This window comes from Coregonus lavaretus (assembly GCF_964263955.1).
Source record: "Coregonus lavaretus genome assembly, chromosome: 27".
Classification (NCBI taxonomy): Eukaryota; Metazoa; Chordata; class Actinopteri; order Salmoniformes; family Salmonidae; genus Coregonus; species Coregonus lavaretus.
The window spans coordinates 39,853,104-39,873,413 of NC_140014.1; positions in this window are offsets into that span (position 1 = coordinate 39,853,104).

Sequence of the window (20,310 nt, forward strand, 5' to 3'; positions counted from 1 at the left end):
CTCCTTTTCAGTAGAGTAATAGAGTATTAAAGAGTACCATAATAATTACAGTATTAAACAGTACCACAGAGTATTGAAGAGTACCACAGTGTAATTCTGCGTATTAAAGAGCACCATAGTAATTACAGTATAGTAGCATACAATAGAGTACCACAGAGTAATGCTGATATTGAAGAGTACCATAGTGTTTTACTGTTCAGTCCTGTAAGTCAGTCAGTAATATAAGTCAGTCAGTCCTGTAAGTCAGTCAGTAATATAAGTCAGTCAGTCCTGTAAGTCAGTCAGTCCTGTAAATCAGTCAGTCCTGTAAATCAGTCAGTCCTGTAAGTCAGTCAGTCCTGTAAGTCAGTCAGTCCTGTAAATCAGTCAGTCCTGTAAGTCAGTCAGTCCTGTAAATCAGTCAGTCCTGTAAGTCAGTCAGTCCTGTAAGTCAGTCAGTCCTCTAAGTCAGTCAGTCCTGTAAATAAGTCAGTCCTGTAAGTCAGTCAGTCCTGTAAATCAGTCAGTCCTGTAAGTCAGTCAGTCCTGTAAGTCAGTCAGTCCTGTAAGTCAGTCAGTCCTGTAAGTCAGTCAGTCCTGTAAGTCAGTCAGTCCTGTAAGTCAGTCAGTCCTGTAAGTCAGTCAGTCCTGTAAGTCAGTCAGTCCTGTAAGTCAGTCAGTCCTGTAACAGTCAGTCCTGTAAGTCAGTCAGTCCTGTAAGTCAGTCAGTCCTGTAAATCAGTCAGTCCTGTAAGTCAGTCAGTCCTGTAAGTCAGTCAGTCCTGTAAGTCAGTCAGTCCTGTAAGTCAGTCAGTCATGTAAGTCAGTCAGTCCTCTAAGTCAGTCAGTCCTGTAAATCAGTCAGTCCTGTAAGTCAGTCAGTCCTGTAAATCAGTCAGTCCTGTAAGTCAGTCAGTCCTGTAAATCAGTCAGTCCTGTAAATCAGTCAGTCCTGTAAGTCAGTCAGTCCTGTAAGTCAGTCAGTCCTGTAAATCAGTCAGTCCTGTAAGTCAGTCAGTCCTGTAAGTCAGTCAGTCCTCTAAGTCAGTCAGTCCTCTAAGTCAGTCAGTCCTGTAAATCAGTCAGTCCTGTAAATCAGTCAGTCCTGTAAGTCAGTCAGTCCTGTAAGTCAGTCAGTCCTGTAAGTCAGTCAGTGCTGTAAGTCAGTCAGTCCTGTAAATCAGTCAGTCCTGTAAGTCAGTCAGTCCTGTAAGTCAGTCAGTCCTGTAAGTCAGTCAGTCCTGTAAGTCAGTCAGTCCTGTAATCTTTTCCCCTGTGTGTGTGTGTGTGTGTTGGCTACCTGCTGCTCCCCCTCTGAAACATAGGCTATATAAAGTGGGTAAAACAGTATGTAAACATTATTAAAGTGACCAGTGTTCAATGACTATGTACATAGGGCAGCAGTCTCTAAGGTTGAGGGCAGGGTACTGGGTGGAGGCCGGCTAGTAACAGTGACTAAGGTTGAGGGCAGGGTACTGGGTGGAGGCCTACTAGTAACAGTCTCTAAGGTTGAGGGCAGGGTACTGGGTGGAGGCCGACTAGTAACAGTGACTAAGGTTGAGGGCAGGGTACTGGGTGGAGGCCGACTAGTAACAGTCTCTAAGGTTGAGGGCAGGGTACTGGGTGGAGGCCGGCTAGTAACAGTGACTAAGGTTGAGGGCAGGGTACTGGGCGGAGGCCGGCTAGTTAACAGTGACTAAGGTTGAGAGCAGGGTACAGTTTGCCACACTATCTGGTTCCCCTAATTAACATACAGCTGCAGGCTCCACTTTATGCCCCTCACACCACCCAGGACCTCCAAAACAGGAACTCCACTGTCTCCTTCTAACCACAAAATCGACTCTCCCTCCCCCCTGATGGATCAGGCTGCGACACATGCCGCTTCCTTGGTGGTGCCCCTTGCTTAGTGGTGCTGCAGACTCTGGGGCATTTCAGAACAGGTATATATCTATATATATATATACAGTGAGGGAAAAAAGTATTTGATCCCCTGCTGATTTTGTACATTTGCCCACTGACAAATAAATTATCACTCTATAATTTTAATGGTAGGTTTATTTGAACAGTGAGAGACAGAATAACAACAAAAAAATCCACAAAAACGCATGTCAAAAATGTCATAAATTGATTTGCATTTTAATGAGGGAATAAGTATTTGACCACCTCTATATCAGAAAGATTTCTGGCTCCCAGGTATCTTTTATACAGGTAACGAGCTGAGATTAGGAGCACACTCTTAAAGGCAGTGCTGCTAATCTCAGTTTGTTACCTGTATAAAAGACACCTGCCCACAGAAGCAATCAATCAATCAGATTCCAAACTCTCCACCATGGCCAAGACCAAAGAGCTCTCCAAGGATGTCAGGGACAAGATTGTAGACCTACACAAGGCTGGAATGGGCTACAAGACCATCGCCAAGCAGCTTGGTGAGAAGGTGACAACAGTTGGTGTGATTATTCGCAAATGGAAGAAACACAAAATAACTGTCAATCTCCCTTGGCCTGGGGCTCCATGCAAGATCTCACCTCGTGGAGTTGCAATGATCATGAGAACGGTGAGGAATCAGCCCAGAACTACACGGGAGGATCTTGTCAATGATCTCAAGGCAGCTGGGACCAGTCACCAAGAAAACAATTGGTAACACACTACGCCGTGAAGGACTGAAATCCTGCAGCGCCCGCAAGGTCCCCCTGCTCAAGAAAGCACATACACATGCCCGTCTAAAGTTTGCCAATGAACATCTGAATGATTCAGAGGAGAACTGGGTGAAAGTGTTGTGGTCAGATGAGACCAAAATCGAGGTCTTTGGCATCAACTCAACTCGCCGTGTTTGGAGGAGGAGGAATGCTGCCTATGACCCCAAGAACACAATCCCCACCGTCAAACATGGAGGTGGAAACGTTATGCTTTGGGGGTGTTTTTCTGCTAAAGGGACAGGACAACTTCACTGCATCAAAGGGACAATGGACGGGGCCATGTACCGTCAAATCTTGGGTGAGAACCTCCTTCCCTCAGCCAGGGCATTGAAAATAGGTCGTGGATGGGTATTCCAGCATGACAATGACCCAAAACACACGGCCAAGGCAACAAAGGAGTGGCTCAAGAAGAAGCACATTAAGGTCCTGGAGTGGCCTAGCCAGTCTCCAGACCTTAAACCCATAGAAAATCTGTGGAGGGAGCTGAAGGTTCGAGTTGCCAAACGTCAGCCTCGAAACCTTAATGACTTGGAGAAGATCTGCAAAGAGGAGTGGGACAAAATCCCTCCTGAGATGTGTGCAAACCTGGTGGCCAACTACAAGAAACGTCTGACCTCTGTGATTGCCAACAAGGGTTTTACCACCAAGTACTAAGTCATGTTTTGCAGAGGGGTCAAATACTTATTTCCCTCATTAAAATGCAAATCAATTTATAACATTTTTGACATGCGTTTTTCTGGATTTTTTTGTTGTTATTCTGTCTTTCACTGTTCAAATAAACCTACCATTAAAATGATAGACTGATCATGTCTTTGTCAGTGGGCAAACGTACAAAATCAGCAGAGGATCAAATACTTTTTTCCCTCACTGTATTCTACGGGTGGCTACATACAGCCATAGGATATATTCTACGGGTGGCTACGTATAGCCATAGGATGTATTCTACGGGTGGCTACGTACAGCCATAGGATGTATTCTACGGGTGACTACGTACAGCCATAGGATGTATTCTACGGGTGACTACGTACAGCCATAGGATATATTCTACGGGTGGCTACGTACAGCCATAGGATGTATTCTACGGGTGACTACGTACAGCCATAGGATGTATTCTACGGGTGGCTACGTACAGCCATAGGATGTATTCTACGGGTGACTACGTACAGCCGTAGACATATGATGGAAGACTAAGGTATAATAGGCTCCTGTAATTCATTTTTATTTGGAATGCAAGAGGTTTTTGGCAAGCATGCTGTTGGAATTGTTGATTTAAATGAATTAAAGGCCCAACCTTTCTAACAATTAATAGGATAATTTTGCCAATTAGACGGGCATGTCGGTCTGTTAGTGCTTCATCAAAGCCAAACCAGATTTCCATTGTGTCTTTGGCACCATTAAGGCAAGTAAGAAACATGTTCAAGTCTTGTGTGCAGAGCTGCGTGAAGTAGGGGTGCTGAGGGTGCTGCGTGAAGTAGGGGTGCTGAGGGTGCTGCGTGAAGTAGGGGTGCTGAGGGTGCTGCGTGAAGTAGGGGTGCTGAGGGTGCTGCGTGAAGTAGGGGTGCTGAGGGTGCTGCGTGAAGTAGGGGTGCTGAGGGTGCTGCGTGAAGTAGGGGTGCTGAGGGTGCTGCGTGAAGTAGGGATGCTGAGGGTGCTGCATGAAGTAGGGGTGCTGAGGGTGCTGCGTGAAGTAGGGGTGCTGAGGGTGCTGCGTGAATTAGGGGTGCTGAGGGTGCTGCAGGAAGTAGGGGTGCTGAGGGTGCTGCAGGAATTATGGGTGCTGAGGGTGCTGCAGGAAATAGGGGTGCTGAGGGTGCTGCAGGAAGTAGGGGTGCTGAGGGTGCTGCAGGAAGTAGGGGTGCTGAGGGTGCTGAAGGAAGTAGGGGTGCTGAGGGTGCTGCAGGAAGTAGGGGTGCTGAGGGTGCTGCAGGAAGTAGGGGTGCTGAGGGTGCTGCGTGAAGTAGGGGTGCTGAGGGTGCTGCGTGAAGTAGGGGTGCTGAGGGTGCTGCAGGAAGTAGGGGTGCTGAGGGTGCTGCGTGAAGTAGGGTGCTGAGGGTGCTGCGTGAAGTAGGGGTGCTGAGGTTGCTGCGTGAAGTAGGGGTGCTGAGGGTGCTGCGTGAAGTAGGGGTGCTGAGGGTGCTGCGTGAAGTAGGGGTGCTGAGGGTGCTGCGTGAAGTAGGGGTGCTGAGGGTGCTGCGTGAAGTAGGGGTGCTGAGGGTGCTGCAGGAAGTAGGGGTGCTGAGGGTGCTGCAGGAAGTAGGGGTGCTGAGGGTGCTGCAGGAAGTAGGGGTGCTGAGGGTGCTGCAGGAAGTAGGGGTGCTGAGGGTGCTGCATGAAGTAGGGGTGCTGAGGGTGCTGCAGGAAGTAGGGGTGCTGAGGGAGCTGCGTGAAGTAGGGGTGCTGAGGGTGCTGCAGGAAGTAGGGGTGCTGAGGGTGCTGCAGGAAGTAGGGGTGCTGAGGGTGCTGCAGGAAGTAGGGGTGCTGAGGGTGCTGCAGGAAGTAGGGGTGCTGAAGGTGCTGCAGGAAGTAGGGGTGCTGAGGGTGCTGCGTGAAGTAGGGATGCTGAGAGTGCTGCAGCACCCTCTGAAAAATAAAAAATACTTTGTTTAGTGTATATACAGTGGGGAGAACAAGTATTTGATACACTGCTGATTTTGCAGGTTTTCCTACTTACAAAGCATGTAGAGGTCTGTAGTTTTTTATCATAGGTACACTTCAACTGTGAGAGACGGAATCTAAAACAAAAATCCAGAAAATCACATTGTATGATTTTTAAGTAATTAATTTGCATTTTATTGCATGACATAAGTATTTGATACATCAGAAAAGCAGAACTTAATATTTGGTACAGAAACCTTTGTTTGCAATTACAGAGATCATACGTTTCCTGTAGGTCTTGACCAGGTTTGCACACACTGCAGCAGGGATTTTGGTCCACTCCTCCATACAGACCTTCTCCAGATCCTTCAGGTTTCGGGGCAATACGGACTTTCAGCTCCCTCCAAAGATTTTCTATTGGGTTCAGGTCTGGAGACTGGCTAGGCCACTCCAGGACCTTGAGATGCTTCTTACGGAGCCACTCCTTAGTTGCCCTGGCTGTGTGTTGGGACCGCCAACTAATTCGAATGTCACTCAACAACTGTAGGATGACATCAAGTGACCTACAAAAAGAATGGCAAATGGCAGCTGGGGTGAAGTGCATGGCGAGGACGGTTCGAAACAGGCTCCTAGGGGCAGGGCTGAAGTCGTGCAAAGCTAGAAAAAAGCCCTTCATCAATGAGAAGCAAAGAAGAGCCAGGCTGAGGTTTGCAAAATACCATAAGGAATGGACCGTAGAGGACTGGAGTAAGGTAATCTTCTCTGATGAGTCCAATTTTCAGCTTTGCCCAACACCTGGTCGTCTAATGGTTAAATGGAGACCTGGAGAGGCCTACAAGCCACAGTGTTTCGCACCCACTGTGAAATTTGGTGGAGGATCGTGATGATCTGGGGGTGCTTCAGCAAGGCTGGAATTGGGCAGATTTGTCTTTGTGAAGGACGCATGAATCAAGCCACGTAAAAGGATGTCCTGGAAGACAACTTGCTTCCTTTTGCTCTGACATTGTTTCCCAACTCTGAGGATTGTTTTGTCCAGCAGGACAATGCGCCATGCCACACAGCCAGGTCAATCAAGGTGTGGATGGAGGACCACCAGATCAAGACCCTGTCATGGCCAGCCTAATCTCCAGACCTGAACCCCATTGAAAACTTCTGGAATGTGATCAAGAGGAAGATGGAGGGTCACAAGCCATCAAACAAAGTCGAGCTGCTTGAATTTTTGCGCCAGGAGTGGCATAAAGTCACCCAACATCAATATGAAAGAATGGTGGAGAGCATGCCAAGACGCATGAAAGCTGTGATTGAAAATCAGGGTTATTCCACCAAATATTAATTTCTGAACTCTTCCTAAGTTAAAACATTAGTATTGTGTTGTTTAAAAATGAACATTAACTTATTTTCTTTGCATTATTCGAGGTCTGACAACACTGCATATTTTTTGTTATTTTGACCAGTTGTCATTTCTGCAAATAAATGCTCTAAATGACAATCTTTTTATTTGGAATTTGGGAGAAATGTTGTCAGTAGTTTATAGAATAAAACAAAAATGTAATTTTTACCCAAACACATACCTATAAATAGTAAAACCAGAGAAACTGATAATTTTGCAGTGGTCTCTTAATTTTTTCCAGAGCTGTATTTATCAGATGTTATTGCGGGTTTAGCGAAATGCTTGTGTTACTAGCTCCAACAGTGCAGTATATCTAACAATTCACAACAATACACACATCTCAAAGTAAAAGAATGGAATTAAGAAATATATAAATATATATAAAAATGAGCAATGTCGGAGTGGCATTGACTAGAATACAGTATATACAGTGTATTCAGACCCCTTGACTTTTTCCACATTTTGTTATATTACAGCCTTATTCTAAAATGGACTCAATTATTTGTTTAGAAAAAATTAAGAAACGTTTGAAAATTTATAAAAAATAAAAAACATACTGTAGTGTATTAAGATTATGACTTTCTTAATGGTTTTAAGTGGAACCTTTGAGGATGTTTATTTTAGTGTCAAGAGGGAATGTTTTAGTGTGACGCCACATACAAAATACAGGAAGTGTGTGTTGTAGACAGGGGATTGGACAGTAGAGGGAGCCACCCATATCTTGGGAAAATTATATATACTGGGTAAAAGCGAAGAAGAGGTTAGAGCGGCCATTGCAATCTGGGAAGTCGCTCTCCGGGTGGTCATGACATCTGTAAACTTATGCTGGAATCTTGTGATATGAATAAAACTTATGATCAAGGTTCAGTATGAGCGGACTCCTTTGTTACAGCAATGACTAGCAACATTTTACTCGACACAACAGAATGGCGTCACGAAAAGGGACGGTCTGCGTCTCTTCAGTGTTATATTCATGAGCAACGACGTGACTCTCGCTCAAGGCGCTGGCATAAGGTGAGATTTCTCACGGTCTTGTGTGCGTTTCGTTCGTCTGGTTATGGGTATGTGCGCTGGGGAGATGTACCGTGTCAAGGACCGATATGTGCCTTGTGTTGCTTTATTGCTGTTGACTATAAGGGGTCTGGCTTAACCATTCTAAACTTGTTTGCACTGGTAAACAGCGCAAAAGGGGGGAGAGTACCTATAGAGGGTCTATAGAGGGAATTTGCTTGAATAACAGTTCAAGAACAATCGATTGAGAGAGGAATAAGGAATGAGGCCTAGGCAGAAATGTATGTAACTTAGAGCCGCTGTAAATCATGGAAAAGCCCTGGTAGACAGGCGACCTATTAAAGGTGGGCCAGAAAATCCTGATACGCGTTAGATGTGTTTTAGGTGAGTCCTATGGACTGGAGACCGTGGTTTATTGATGATGTATGTTGCCTCTCAGCTGGCGGTTGACGAATGGCTTGTTTGATGCAATCTCTCGTGTCGATTCCACAGATCTCGTGGTAGCATAAATTTAGCTAACAAATGGTATTTTACGGTACGGCGGAGGGAGAAATGCTAACGTGGCCTGCTAATTATGCTTCATGCTACATGCTAATGCTAAATGCTAATGCTAATCATGCTACATGCCAATTTTTGATGCGGGTTATGACTAATATTTCTTCCTATGAGGTGGTCTATAGGAATGGGACGAGCCATCAGAAATGTGTTTAGTTAGCTTGGGCTTGGTGCCTGGTGTCTTGTGAACTGTTAAGTGTTATTGTTTGTCTATAAGGGGTAAAAGAGAGGAGCTATAGCGGAATGCTAACGTTCTGTTGTCTGGAGCTGCTTCCATGGTGAAATCGTGGTGATGAATGTACTGCGCATGCGTGTGATTTTACGACACTAGAGTGACGTAGGGAGCATATGCTTCTGACACAGACGAAGGAACAAAGAGGAGAGATTTGAACACGAATGGAATCTTCTAGTTGTTACATCGGCTGTTGGTTAAAGATGAAACTGTTTTTGTGACCTATTGAATTGATAAATGAGAGAGAGATGTTGACGGAATAAAAATAAAAATAATTAAATAAATAAATAAAATAAAAATGTTTTTGAGCTATCTATAATTATTCCTGAGTTGATTCTTAGAGCGAATGTGACTGGAGGAATATTGAATGGTTGAAGTGACTCAGTGACTGCATAAACTGCTAAATTCTTTTTCTGTGTCTCTGCTCTTTTGTCATATGAGAGGAAATAGGAACGATGGGACGAGAGGACAGAGAGAGAAAGAAAGGGAGGTGCTGACGTATACATCACGTGACAAGGTGTGACGCGACAGAGGATCGAGTCAGATATCAGGCTGGTTCTGTTTACAAAATCTTCCCCTACAGGATATTTGATGTTATGACAATTTCACAGAGGCTTGGCAAAATACTGATTCATTAAAAATTGCATTTTGGAGTTTCTGTGCATGAGTGGGTTTGATTACAGTTCTGTTGGAAATCGAGTACTGACATTCTGTAAAATTAAGATAATTAGGTGCTTATAGAGCAAGGGGGTTTATGGGAATTGTAGTGTTGTAGGATTAGAAGTCTTTGGTTTTTGGGATTGCTCTGAAGTTGACTACTTGCATTTACTTTCCGGATGGGTTGTGGTAAGATAGCCACTAATTGATAAATTGGTAAAATAGGATATAGAAATAAAAAATTGTTTTTGATTATTCATAATTTTTTAATTGATTTTTTAATTGATATTATTTTAATTAAAAATAAATTTTTGAATAAATTCTTTTACTAGAATTTTTTTATATTCATATTTTTGTTGATTGATCAAAAAAAATAAAAATAATTCACAATAAAGGAATATAAAAGAGTTGTTACAATGGGGAAAAACGACATCAAGGCTATGAAGGTAATTACACCTGTTGATATAGGTGAAAATATTAAACATTGCAATACTATTAACTAAAGTATTGCTAGGTTATCCGGCAAATGAAACAAAAGTTGGCCTGACATTGAACAAACCATAGCTAGTAGAGGGAATCTTAACCCTGACGTCATCAACATAATGAAAGTGCTTCTGTCAATTCATAAAGCAGCTCAAAAGAAGGGAAAAAAGGGAACAATGTAAAGAAAAGACACAAAGTTAAGTTGTCCTTCATTCTCAAACAAAAACTGATAAAATATTCCAGCGATAAGATAAACAAAGGTATAGAGAAAATTGTGAAACAAGGAAAGGCGACAGAAAAACTAATGGCAGAAGTTAGTACACCTTTCTCACATACGGATTCAGCAAAAAGACCCCCACCTTATGAGAAGGAAGTAGAGCTTAGGGATGTTTATCCTCAGCTTCCAGTGATCATCCAGGAGGGTGATTATTGCATCAGAGATGAAGATGAACGAATAATAGATAGAGGACAAGCAGAAACGACAATAAAAATGAATCCAAAACTCCAGAAGTAAGAAAAAACCGAGATGTCTGGAAACTAAGAGAAGAATGAGGTTCGGGAAGATAAAGATGAAGATGCAGAAGAGAAGAAAAACTGCTGAGAAAAGAATCCCAAGAATTGGAGGAGAAGAATACATTGAGGCCAAGGAAAGAGAGAAAAGTAAGAAGATGATGGAAGATGATATTTCGAGGACAGAACTTAGAATATAACCTTTTGAAGAATACTGATATGTCAACAACAAGAAAGAACAGGATCAAGAAACTCTCAGAAAACTCAATCAAATACAACTGGTGGAGAAGAAGAAGGAGAAGAAAAGCTTTGGTTGTGAAGAATCAGAGGGAACCAAATCAACAATCACTGCTACAGCTTCAACTGAACAAGGCCAACCGCAATTGTACCAGCCACCAAGGACGGTACCAGTTGTTTCATATCCATAGCCAGTTTCTGGACAGATACAGAATTGGAAAGGAAGAGGACGAGAAGGCTTAGAAGGAGGAGGAAGAGTTCAGCTACACTTCCAGCAACTTTCAGAAGAGTGTTATAATTGTGGACAGATTGGTTACTTTACCTGTGAGTGCAATGCGCCAGGAGGAAACAACAGAGGAAATTTCTACGGAAGATAAAGGAGCAAGTGAAGATCACCTGTTCTCCAGGTGAACCCTTAAAGGAGCAAGGATTCTAGAGTGCCTAGAAGATACGAAGGGGGGTGTCAGCTGATAGCACCGATTAGAGAAGAAGAGAAAATATCTAACAATTGAAGTAAAAACAAAGGACTAGGAGAGGTGAATAGTGGAAAAGCTTTTATCTGTGTTGAGTCTAAAGAGGTTAAACATCTCATTATGTAAAATTAACTAATTAGGATAGGGATTTGGGGTAGTAAAACAGTTGATTACTCTTAAGGAACCAATTGAGCTCTTCTATAAAAAATCAAAGAGAAATTAAAATAGACATACTAATATTAGAACATATACCTATTGCATTGTTGGGAAGAGATGCATTGTGTAAATTCAGCTGTACAATAAGATGTACACTAAACGGCTGTCTGGTAGAAGATTTTAAAAGAATAGGGTTTTTGGGAATCATATTTGCTTGAAAAGATAATATCATAGGAAGGATGATAATCTATTAGACTGCCTATTAGACAATCTGTCTGAAAAATAAAGTTAAAAGGGGTGACTGTTATTCTTGGTTACATTCCTACACCAAGAGGGGAAAAAGATTTCAGACTAGGCTAAAAGATGTTCGATCGTTTGCCAAGTCTGTGTGTAAAGAAGTCAGAAGCAGGTGGGGACTTCCCAATCACATATTCAAAAAATTGGTGGTAAAGGATTTTGTGAATAAATCAGTGGAATACGTTTTTAAAGGTTAGGAGAAAAGATTAGATTAAAAAGTTAAGAAAACTAAGATTGAAGAAACTCTAGGAGAGTAAGCTAAGTTTCAATGTTAGTTAGTAGGAAGAGAGAGAGAACTAGTGGTGATAGATGGAAATACAAGTGAAGAGTTAAGAGTCTTAGGGAGAATGGATGAAGTAACAACAATAACATCAACACTTCAGTCTATTATAACAACAGTGAGAAGCAATTTAACTCTTTCAACATTGATAGTTATTAAAGCCATGAATATATCGCATTTGAGTACAAGGGAACCAATAGCTCCAGCAGCAATTTTAGAGGAAAAGACTGTTATTAGGGTTAAAATAGGAGAGCAGATGGTGGTAGAGAAGAATATAGATTCATCTGAAATAGTGAAGGATACTATCATGGAGGTACAGGATGAGGTCTTTGATTTTAATGACAGACAAGGAGAGGTATCTAATCAGTACCGCTCGTTAGGGAAGAGAGAAACTAAATGGAAGGCATATGGGTTTGATTCTTCTGTTGTGAAAATTAAAGGTTCCATTTTAGAGACGGTCGCTCGACCTCTATCAAGTATGTGTCAATCTTATGCTTTGTCAGGGCTGTTGTATCAGCAACAATCATTAACAGATAAAATAATGTCGTTGTCAAAACATTTGTTTAAGCCTAGGTTTAAGTGTTCTTGGTTAAATGAATTACCCTATGTGAATTTGTTAGATGGGAAGGAAAATCAGGTAACAGCGAACCCTGAAGCATTGGAGGTGAAACCAGTGAGGGCTAAAAGTTGTTTTTGTTCTAATAAAACATATGATGTAAGGGGTATGTTTATGGGAATATCAGATTGTGATGATTATATGATGACTTTGGGTAAGCATGACCTTAAGGGTAGTAATGAGAAATATAATGTTACTTTTTATGTTCCAGGTAGTAAGAACAGCAAGACTTTGATGGTGGAAGATCAGATTTTGCCTGACAATGTGACTATTGGGAATTTTAGAGATATTTGGAGGGTTTGTGGTGATAAAGCATATATATTCTTACCCTATGGATGGACAGGATGTTGTTACATGTCAACGTTGAAGCCTCCAGATGAGGTTTCTACCATTAAAAGAGGGGTAGCACCGGACACAGATAAATCTGAATCTAGGTTTGGAAGTAGGGTGAAAAGAGACATGGCGACATTTCATAGTCTTGAAGCCTATCATTGGAGGATAAGTCTAAGAGAGAAGGGGGGACTTTTTCCATGGTATGGTGTAAAACTTGGGAAGATCATATTGATAATATTACCTATACTTTGATTCCAGATAGTTCAGATAGTATCACTATGCATTGAAGAATATAAGGGATGCATTTGGTAGATCTGAAGAAGCTGAATGGTCAGCGAAGACTTGGCTGCAAGATCAGTTAGGCCCAGTGGGAGCAGTGATGGTTCAGATTTAATAGCAGCTTTGATGGCACTGTATGTGAGGTTTTTCTTTTGTAATTTGTTACTGACCTTTGAGAAAGCTATGATATTGAGATAGGTTGGAGTTGTGATGCCTGGAGACAACGCTCAGATGCCGTTGTTGACTGTTCCTGATCTGGATGAAGATGGACAAGTGGGACTGGATGGAGTATTAATGGATAAATATCCTTTTTGATTATTTGATCATTTTTCAATTTTTTTTCAATATTAGTGTGATTTTAGTATGATGTTATGAATCAAAGGTGGGAAATAGGATAATGTGATTCATACATCATTTATATATCATTTTTTATATTCTTAGTTGATATTGATGTTTAATTTGAAAGTGTTGTTTTGCAAAAGATACTGTTTGGTCTTTTCTTTTCTTCCAGAAGCATATGGGGGAATATGTAGAGATTGAAATACGCAAACAAGGACAATATGAAGGGACAATATGAAAGGAGAATGACTGGAGGAGATGGAACAAGGAAGGTGTGGAAAGATTCCGATTCCATCATCAACGATGCATTGGAAGAGGAGACTACGGAGGAGATGAAGTGTAGTGGACTACATTCCAGTGTCTGCAATGAAATATAGACATATTTGCATGTGTAATACATAATTTGTGTCATATTCTTAGGTATTAATTTTTGTAGAATGATATTTGATGTTATTGGATACATGTGGGGATCTTAGATGTTTTTGTTTATTTCGTGAATGCTTAGGGACAGGGAGTCTAGGCAGGGATAGAGATTTACATTTACATTTACATTTTAGTCATTTAGCAGACGCTCTTATCCAGAGCGACTTACAGTTAGTGAATACATATATATTTTTTTAGTATATATATATATATTTTTTCAAACTGGTCCCCCGTGGGAATCGAACCCACAACCCTGGCGTTGCAAACGCCATGCTCTATCAACTGAGCTACATCCCTGCCGGCCATTCCCTCCCCTACCCTGGACAACGCTAGGCCAATTGTGCGCCGCCCATGAGTCTCCCGGTCGCGGCCGGCTGCGACAGAGCCTGGATTCGAACCAGGATCTCTAGTGGCACAGCTAGCACTGCGATGCAGTGCCTTAGACCACTGCGCCACTCAGGAGATCCACTGTAGGGTCCGATGGGTTGACCAGCCTTAGAGTGGACATTTTGGATAGTATTTTGTTTGCTGGGGCTTTCATGTGTATTTAATTGCATCATAGTTTCAAATGCATTGATAAAGATTTATGAATTCATCGGGAGTACCTAGGTGGTTGCCTGGGGCAGAGGGACCGTGAGAGAATTTTACTGTCTTGATTGATGGATGGATATTTGGAACGAAGGCTGCCAGACAGTTTTTCGCTCTCACACTCCATAAAGATTTGTTCATATTTCATAGTAATGTATTCACACTTCATAAAGATTTGTTCATATTTCATAGAAAGGTATTTACACTCTAGAGGGAAATGTTTTTGGTTTAATGTTAAAGATACTCAATAAGATAAATTGTTACTTGTCATAATCCTATTCTGTTTGTTTTCGAGACTTTTAGTTAGTCTCGAAGGGGGGAATGTAGTGTATTAACATTATGACTTTCTTAATGGTTTTAAGTGGAACCTTTGAGGATGTTTATTTTAGTGTCAAGAGGGAATGTTTTAGTGTGACGCCACATACAAAATACAGGAAGTGTGTGTTGTAGACAGGGGATTGGACAGTAGAGGGAGCCACCCATATCTTGGGAAGATTATATATACTGGGTAAAAGCGAAGAAGAGGTTAGAGCGGCCATTGCAATCTGGGAAGTCGCTCTCCGGGTGGTCATGACATCTGTAAACTTATGCTGGAATCTTGTGATATGAATAAAACTTATGATCAAGGTTCAGTATGAGCGGACTCCTTTGTTACAGCAATGACTAGCAACATTTTACTCGACACAACAATACCTTATTTGCGTAAGTATTCAGACCCTTTGCTATGAGACTCAGGTGCATCCTGTTGCCATTGATCATCCTTGAGATGTTTCTACAACTTGATTGGAGTTCACCTGTAATAAATTCAATTGATTGGACATGATTTGGAAAGGCACACACCTGTCTATATAAGGTCCCACAGTTGACCGTGCATGTCAGAGAAAAAACCAAGCTATTAGGTCGAAGGAATTGTCCGTAGAGGATTGTGTCGAGGCACAGATCTGGGGAAGGGTACCAAAACATTTCTGCAGCATTGAAGGTCCCCAAGAACACAGTGGCCTCCATCATTCTTTAATGGAAGAAGTTTGGAACCACCAAGACTCTTCCTAGAGCTGGCCGCCCTGCCAAACTGAGCAATCAGGGGAGAAGGGCCTTGTCAGGGAGGTGACCAAGAACCCGATGGTCAATCTGACAGAGCTCCAGAGTTCCTCTATGTAGATGGGAGAACCTTCCAGAAGGTAGAGTGGCCAGGCAGAAACCACTCCTCAGTAAAACGCACATGACAGCCCGTTTGGAGTTTTCCAAAAGGCACATAAGGACTCTCAGACTATGAGAAACAAAATTCTCTGGTCTGATGAAACCAAGATTTAACTCTTTGGCCTCAATGCCAAGCGTCATGTCTGGAGGAAACCTGGCCTATCCCTACAGTGAAGCATAGTGGTGGTAGCATCATGCTGTGGGGATGTTTTTCAGCGGCAGGGACTGGGAGACTAGTCAGGATCGAGGGAAAGATTAACAGAGCAAAGTACAGAGAGATCCTTGATGAAAACCTGCTCCAGAGTGCTCAGGACCTCAGACTGGGCCGAAGGTTCACCTTCCAACAGGACAATGACCCTAAGCACACAGCCAAGACAACGCAGGAGTGGCTTCGGGACAAGTCTCTGAATGTACTTGAGTGGCCCAGCCAGAGCCTGGACTTGAACCCGATCGAAAATCTCTGGAGGGACCTGAAAATAGCTGTGCAGCGACACTCCCCATCCAACCTGACAGAGCTTGAGAGGATCTGCAGAGAAGAATACAGGTGTGCCAAGCTTGTAGCGTCATACCCAAGACTCGAGGCTGTAATCGCTTACAAAGGTGCTTCAACAAAGTACTGAGTAAATGGTCTGAATACTTATGTAAATGTGGTGTTTATTTTTTATAAATGTGCATTTTTAAAACTATTTTTGCTTTGTCACTATGGGGTATTCTGTGTAGATTGATTGAGGGGAAAAAACAATGCTTGTGTTCCTAGCTCCAACAGTGCAGTAGTATCTAACACTTCACAACAATACACACAAATCTAAAATTAAAAGAATGGAATTAAGAAATATATAAATATTAGATTGAGCAATGTCGGAGTGTCATTGTCTAAAATACAGTAGAATAGAATACAGTATCTACATATGAGATAGGTAAAGCAGTATGTAAACGTTATTAAAGTGACTAGTTCTCCATTATAAAAGTGGCCAGTGATTCCAAGTCTATGTATATAGGGCAGCAGCCTCTAAGGTGCCGTGTTGCGTAACCAAGTGGAAGCCGGCTAGTGATGGCTATTTAACAGTCTGTTGGCCTTGAGATAGAAGCTGTTTTTTCTCGGTCCCAGCTTTGATGCAACTGTACTGGCCTCGCCTTCTGGATGATAGCGGGGTGAACAGGCCGTTTCTCGGGTGGTTGATGTCCTTGATGATCTTTTTGGCCTTCCTGTGACATCGGGTGCTGTAGGTGTCCTGGAGGACAGGTAGTTTGCCCCGGTGATGAGTTGGTGTCACGAATTCAGCCGAGGCTGCTCCTCCTCCTTGCTCGGGCAGGCTTCGGTATTCGTCATCACCGGAGTACTAGCTGCCACCGATCTATGTTTCTGTGTTCTACTTGTTTTGTCTATATTGCACACACCTGGTTCCAATTACGATAATTTGTTTCCCTATTTTACCCTCTGGTTCCCTCATGGTGTTGTGCGTGATTGTTCGTTGTTTTGTGGTCATTGACATGTGAGTCGGTATTTTCTTCCCTGCTTGGAAGATGTTTATTTACTTGTGACAAGTAAAGTACGTCGTTAACTAAGTTCTGTGTCCTGCGCCTGACTCCATCCTACCACTACACACTGACACATGACAGAATCACACACCTCTATGGAGTCAGCAGGTACATCCATTCCTCCAGGATCAGTGGAGGAACGCATCCAGCAGCACTCGACCATGCTACAGACTCTTGGCACAGCCATGGATTGAGTGGTACAGACTATGGCACGATGGGAGAGGGAGAGTTTTCCTACACCTCCTTCCACTACTATTCACCCCACACCGCTGTCCACCCCTTCACCACCTGGATCCAGTGGGATTCAGCTCTCGCTCCCGAGGGCATATGATGGAACAGCTGCCGGGTGCCAGGGGTTTCTGCTCCAGGTGGAGCTCTACCTGGCAACCATCCACCCGGCTCCCTCGGGATACGAGAGCGTGTCCGCCCTCATCTCCTGTCTGTCGGGGGAAAGCGCTCGAGTGGGCCAACGCTGAGTGGGGAGGAATAGACGCGGCATCGGTGCGCTATGAAGATTTCACCCGCCTATGGGAGGACGTTCGTCGGGAGCTGGCCTGCAGGGACACCACCCTTAACCTGGACCAGCTGGTGGATTTATCGATACGACTGGATAACCTGTTGGCCACCCGCGGACGTCCGGATCAGGGTCCGTCCAGCCCATTTCCCAGCACTTCCGACCCTACACCGATGGAGCTCGGAGGTGCTGATCCAAGGGTGACCGGAAGGGGGGCTGTTTCCTGCACCAACTGTGGCTGCAGAGGACACACTGCTGGTCGGTGCTGGAAAGGGTCCTCAGGGAGTCGAGGCAGCAGGCAGGGCACTGGTGGACCATCCCTGGTGAGTAGGCACCCGACTCACCCAGAGCTCCCTGTTGCGCACATGTGTGTTCACGTAGAATTTCCTGAGTTCTCCCCACATTCCCAGCATAAGGCGCTCGTAGATTCAGGTGCAGCTGGGGAATTTTATGGACTGTCTATTTGCACATAGACTAGGGATCCCTATTGTGCCTGTTGATGTGCCCTTCCCTATACATGTCTTAGATAGTCGCCCTTTAGGGTCAGGGCTGATTAGGGAGGTCACAGCTCCACTCTGGATGAAAACGCAGGAGGGTCATGAGAAGAGAATTAGTCTCTTCCTGATCGATTCTCCTGCGTTTCCCGTGGTGTTGGAGCTTCCCTGGTTAGCCTTTCATGACCCCAATATTTTGTGGCAACAGAGGGCTCTCAAGGGATGGTCCCGTCAGTGCTCGGGGAGGTGTGTAGGTGTTTCCGTAGGTGCAACTACGGTGGAGAGTCCAAACCAGGTCTCCACTATGCACATTCCTCCCGAATATGCCGATTTGGCTCTCGCCCTCTGTAAAAGGAAGTTGACTCAATTACCACCCCATCGACAGGGGGATTTTGCTATAAATCTCTGGGAGGGCGCTACACTTCCTCTGAGTCACGTGTATCGTCTGTCACTGGAAGAGACGGCGGCTCTTCCAGATGTCTCCGAATCTCTGGTACAGGGATACATTCGTCCTTCCACTTCCCCTGCCTCCTCGAGTTAATTTTTTGTGAAGAAGAAGGATGGAGGTTTACGCCCGTGCATTGACTATTGAGGTCTCAATCAGATAACGGTGAAGTACAGTTTTCCACTACCTCTCATTGCTAGTATGATGGAGTCATTGCACGGGGCACACTTCACCAAATTGGATCTCAGGAGCGCGTACAACCTGGTGCGTATCCGGGAAGGGGATGAGTGGAAGACGGCATTTAGTACCACCTCTGGGCACTATGAGTACATCGTTATGCCGTACGGGTTGATGAATGCTCCCTCAGTCTTCCAATCCTTTGTCGATGAGATTTTCAGGGACCTGCATGGACAGGGTGTAGTGGTGTATATAGATGATATTCTCATATACTCCGCTAAACGAGCCGAGCATGTGTCCCTGGTGCGCAAGGTGCTTGGTCGACTGTTGGAACATGACCTGTACGTCAAGGCTGAGAAATGTATGTTCTTTCAACAGTCCGTCGCCTTCTTAGGCTACCGCCTGTCCGGGTCAGGGGTGGAGAGCCAGTATGAAAAATTAAAAAAGAATGTATGCACTCACTAACTGTAAGTCGCTCTGGATAAGAGCGTCTGCTAAATGACTAAAATGTAAATGTAAAAAAGAGATGGAAAATGACCACATTTCAGCTGTGCGTAATTGGCCGACTCCAACCATGGTTAAGGAAGTGCAGCGATTCTTAGGGTTTTCCAACTACTACCGGAGGTTAATCCGGGGCTTTGGTCAGGTAGCAGCTCCCATTACCTCCTTGCTGAAGGGGGGACCGTTGCGCCTGCAGTGGTCAGCTGAGGCGGACAGGGCTTTTGGTCACCTGAAGGCACCGTCACCCTCTTCTGGTCATCCTGGCATCGGTCGGACAGTGCGCTGTGTTAGTGGGAAGTACTGGTGGCCTAGTTTAGCTAAGGACGTGAGGGTTTCTGTTTCCTCCTGCTCGGTGTGCGCCCAGTGCAAGGCACCTAGACACCTGCCCAGAGGGAAATTACAACCCCTACCCGTTCCACAACGGCCGTGGTCACACCTATCGGTGGATTTCGTTATGGACCTCCCCCCGTCACAAGGGAATACCACGATCTTAGTCGTTGTGGATCGGTTTTCTAAGTCCTGCTGTCTCATTCCTTTGCCCGGTCTCCCTACGGCCCTACAGACTGCAGAGGCCCTGTTTACTCACGTCTTCCGGCACTACGGGGTACCTGAGGATATAGTGTCTGATCGGGGTCCCCAGTTCACATCAAGGGTCTGGACGGCGTTCATGGACCATCTGGAGAGTAATGGGCAGGTGGAGAGAGTAAACCAGGATGTGGGCAGGTTTCTGAGGTCCTATTGCCAGGACCGGCCGGGGGATTGGTTGGTTTACATCCCCTGGGCAGAGATGGCCCAAAACTCCCTCCGCCACTCCTCCACTAACCTGTCTCCATTTCAGTGTGTACTAGGCTATCAACCGGTCCTGGCACCATGGCTTCAGAGCCAGATTGAGGCACCTGCGGTGGATGAATGGTTTCGGCGCTCTGAGGAAACCTGGAAAGCTGCCCATGTACGCCTGCAACGGGCTATCAGGCGACAGAAGGTGAGCGCCGACCGCCACCGCAGTGAGGCCCCGGTGTATGCACCGGGGGACCGGGTCTGGCTCTCGACCCGAAATCTGCCCCTTCGCCTGCCCTGCCGGAAGCTGGATCGGCGGTCTGTGGGGCCATTTAAAGTCCTGAGGAGATTGAACGAGGTTTGTTATAGGTTACAGCTCCCTCCTGATTACCGTATTAACCCCTCGTTCCATGTGTCTCTCCTCAGGCCGGTGGTTGCTGGTCCGCTCCAGGAGTCTGAGGTACGGGAGGTCCATCCGCCCCCACTGGACATCGAGGGGGCACCGGCGTACTCGGTCCGTTCCATCCTGGATTCGAG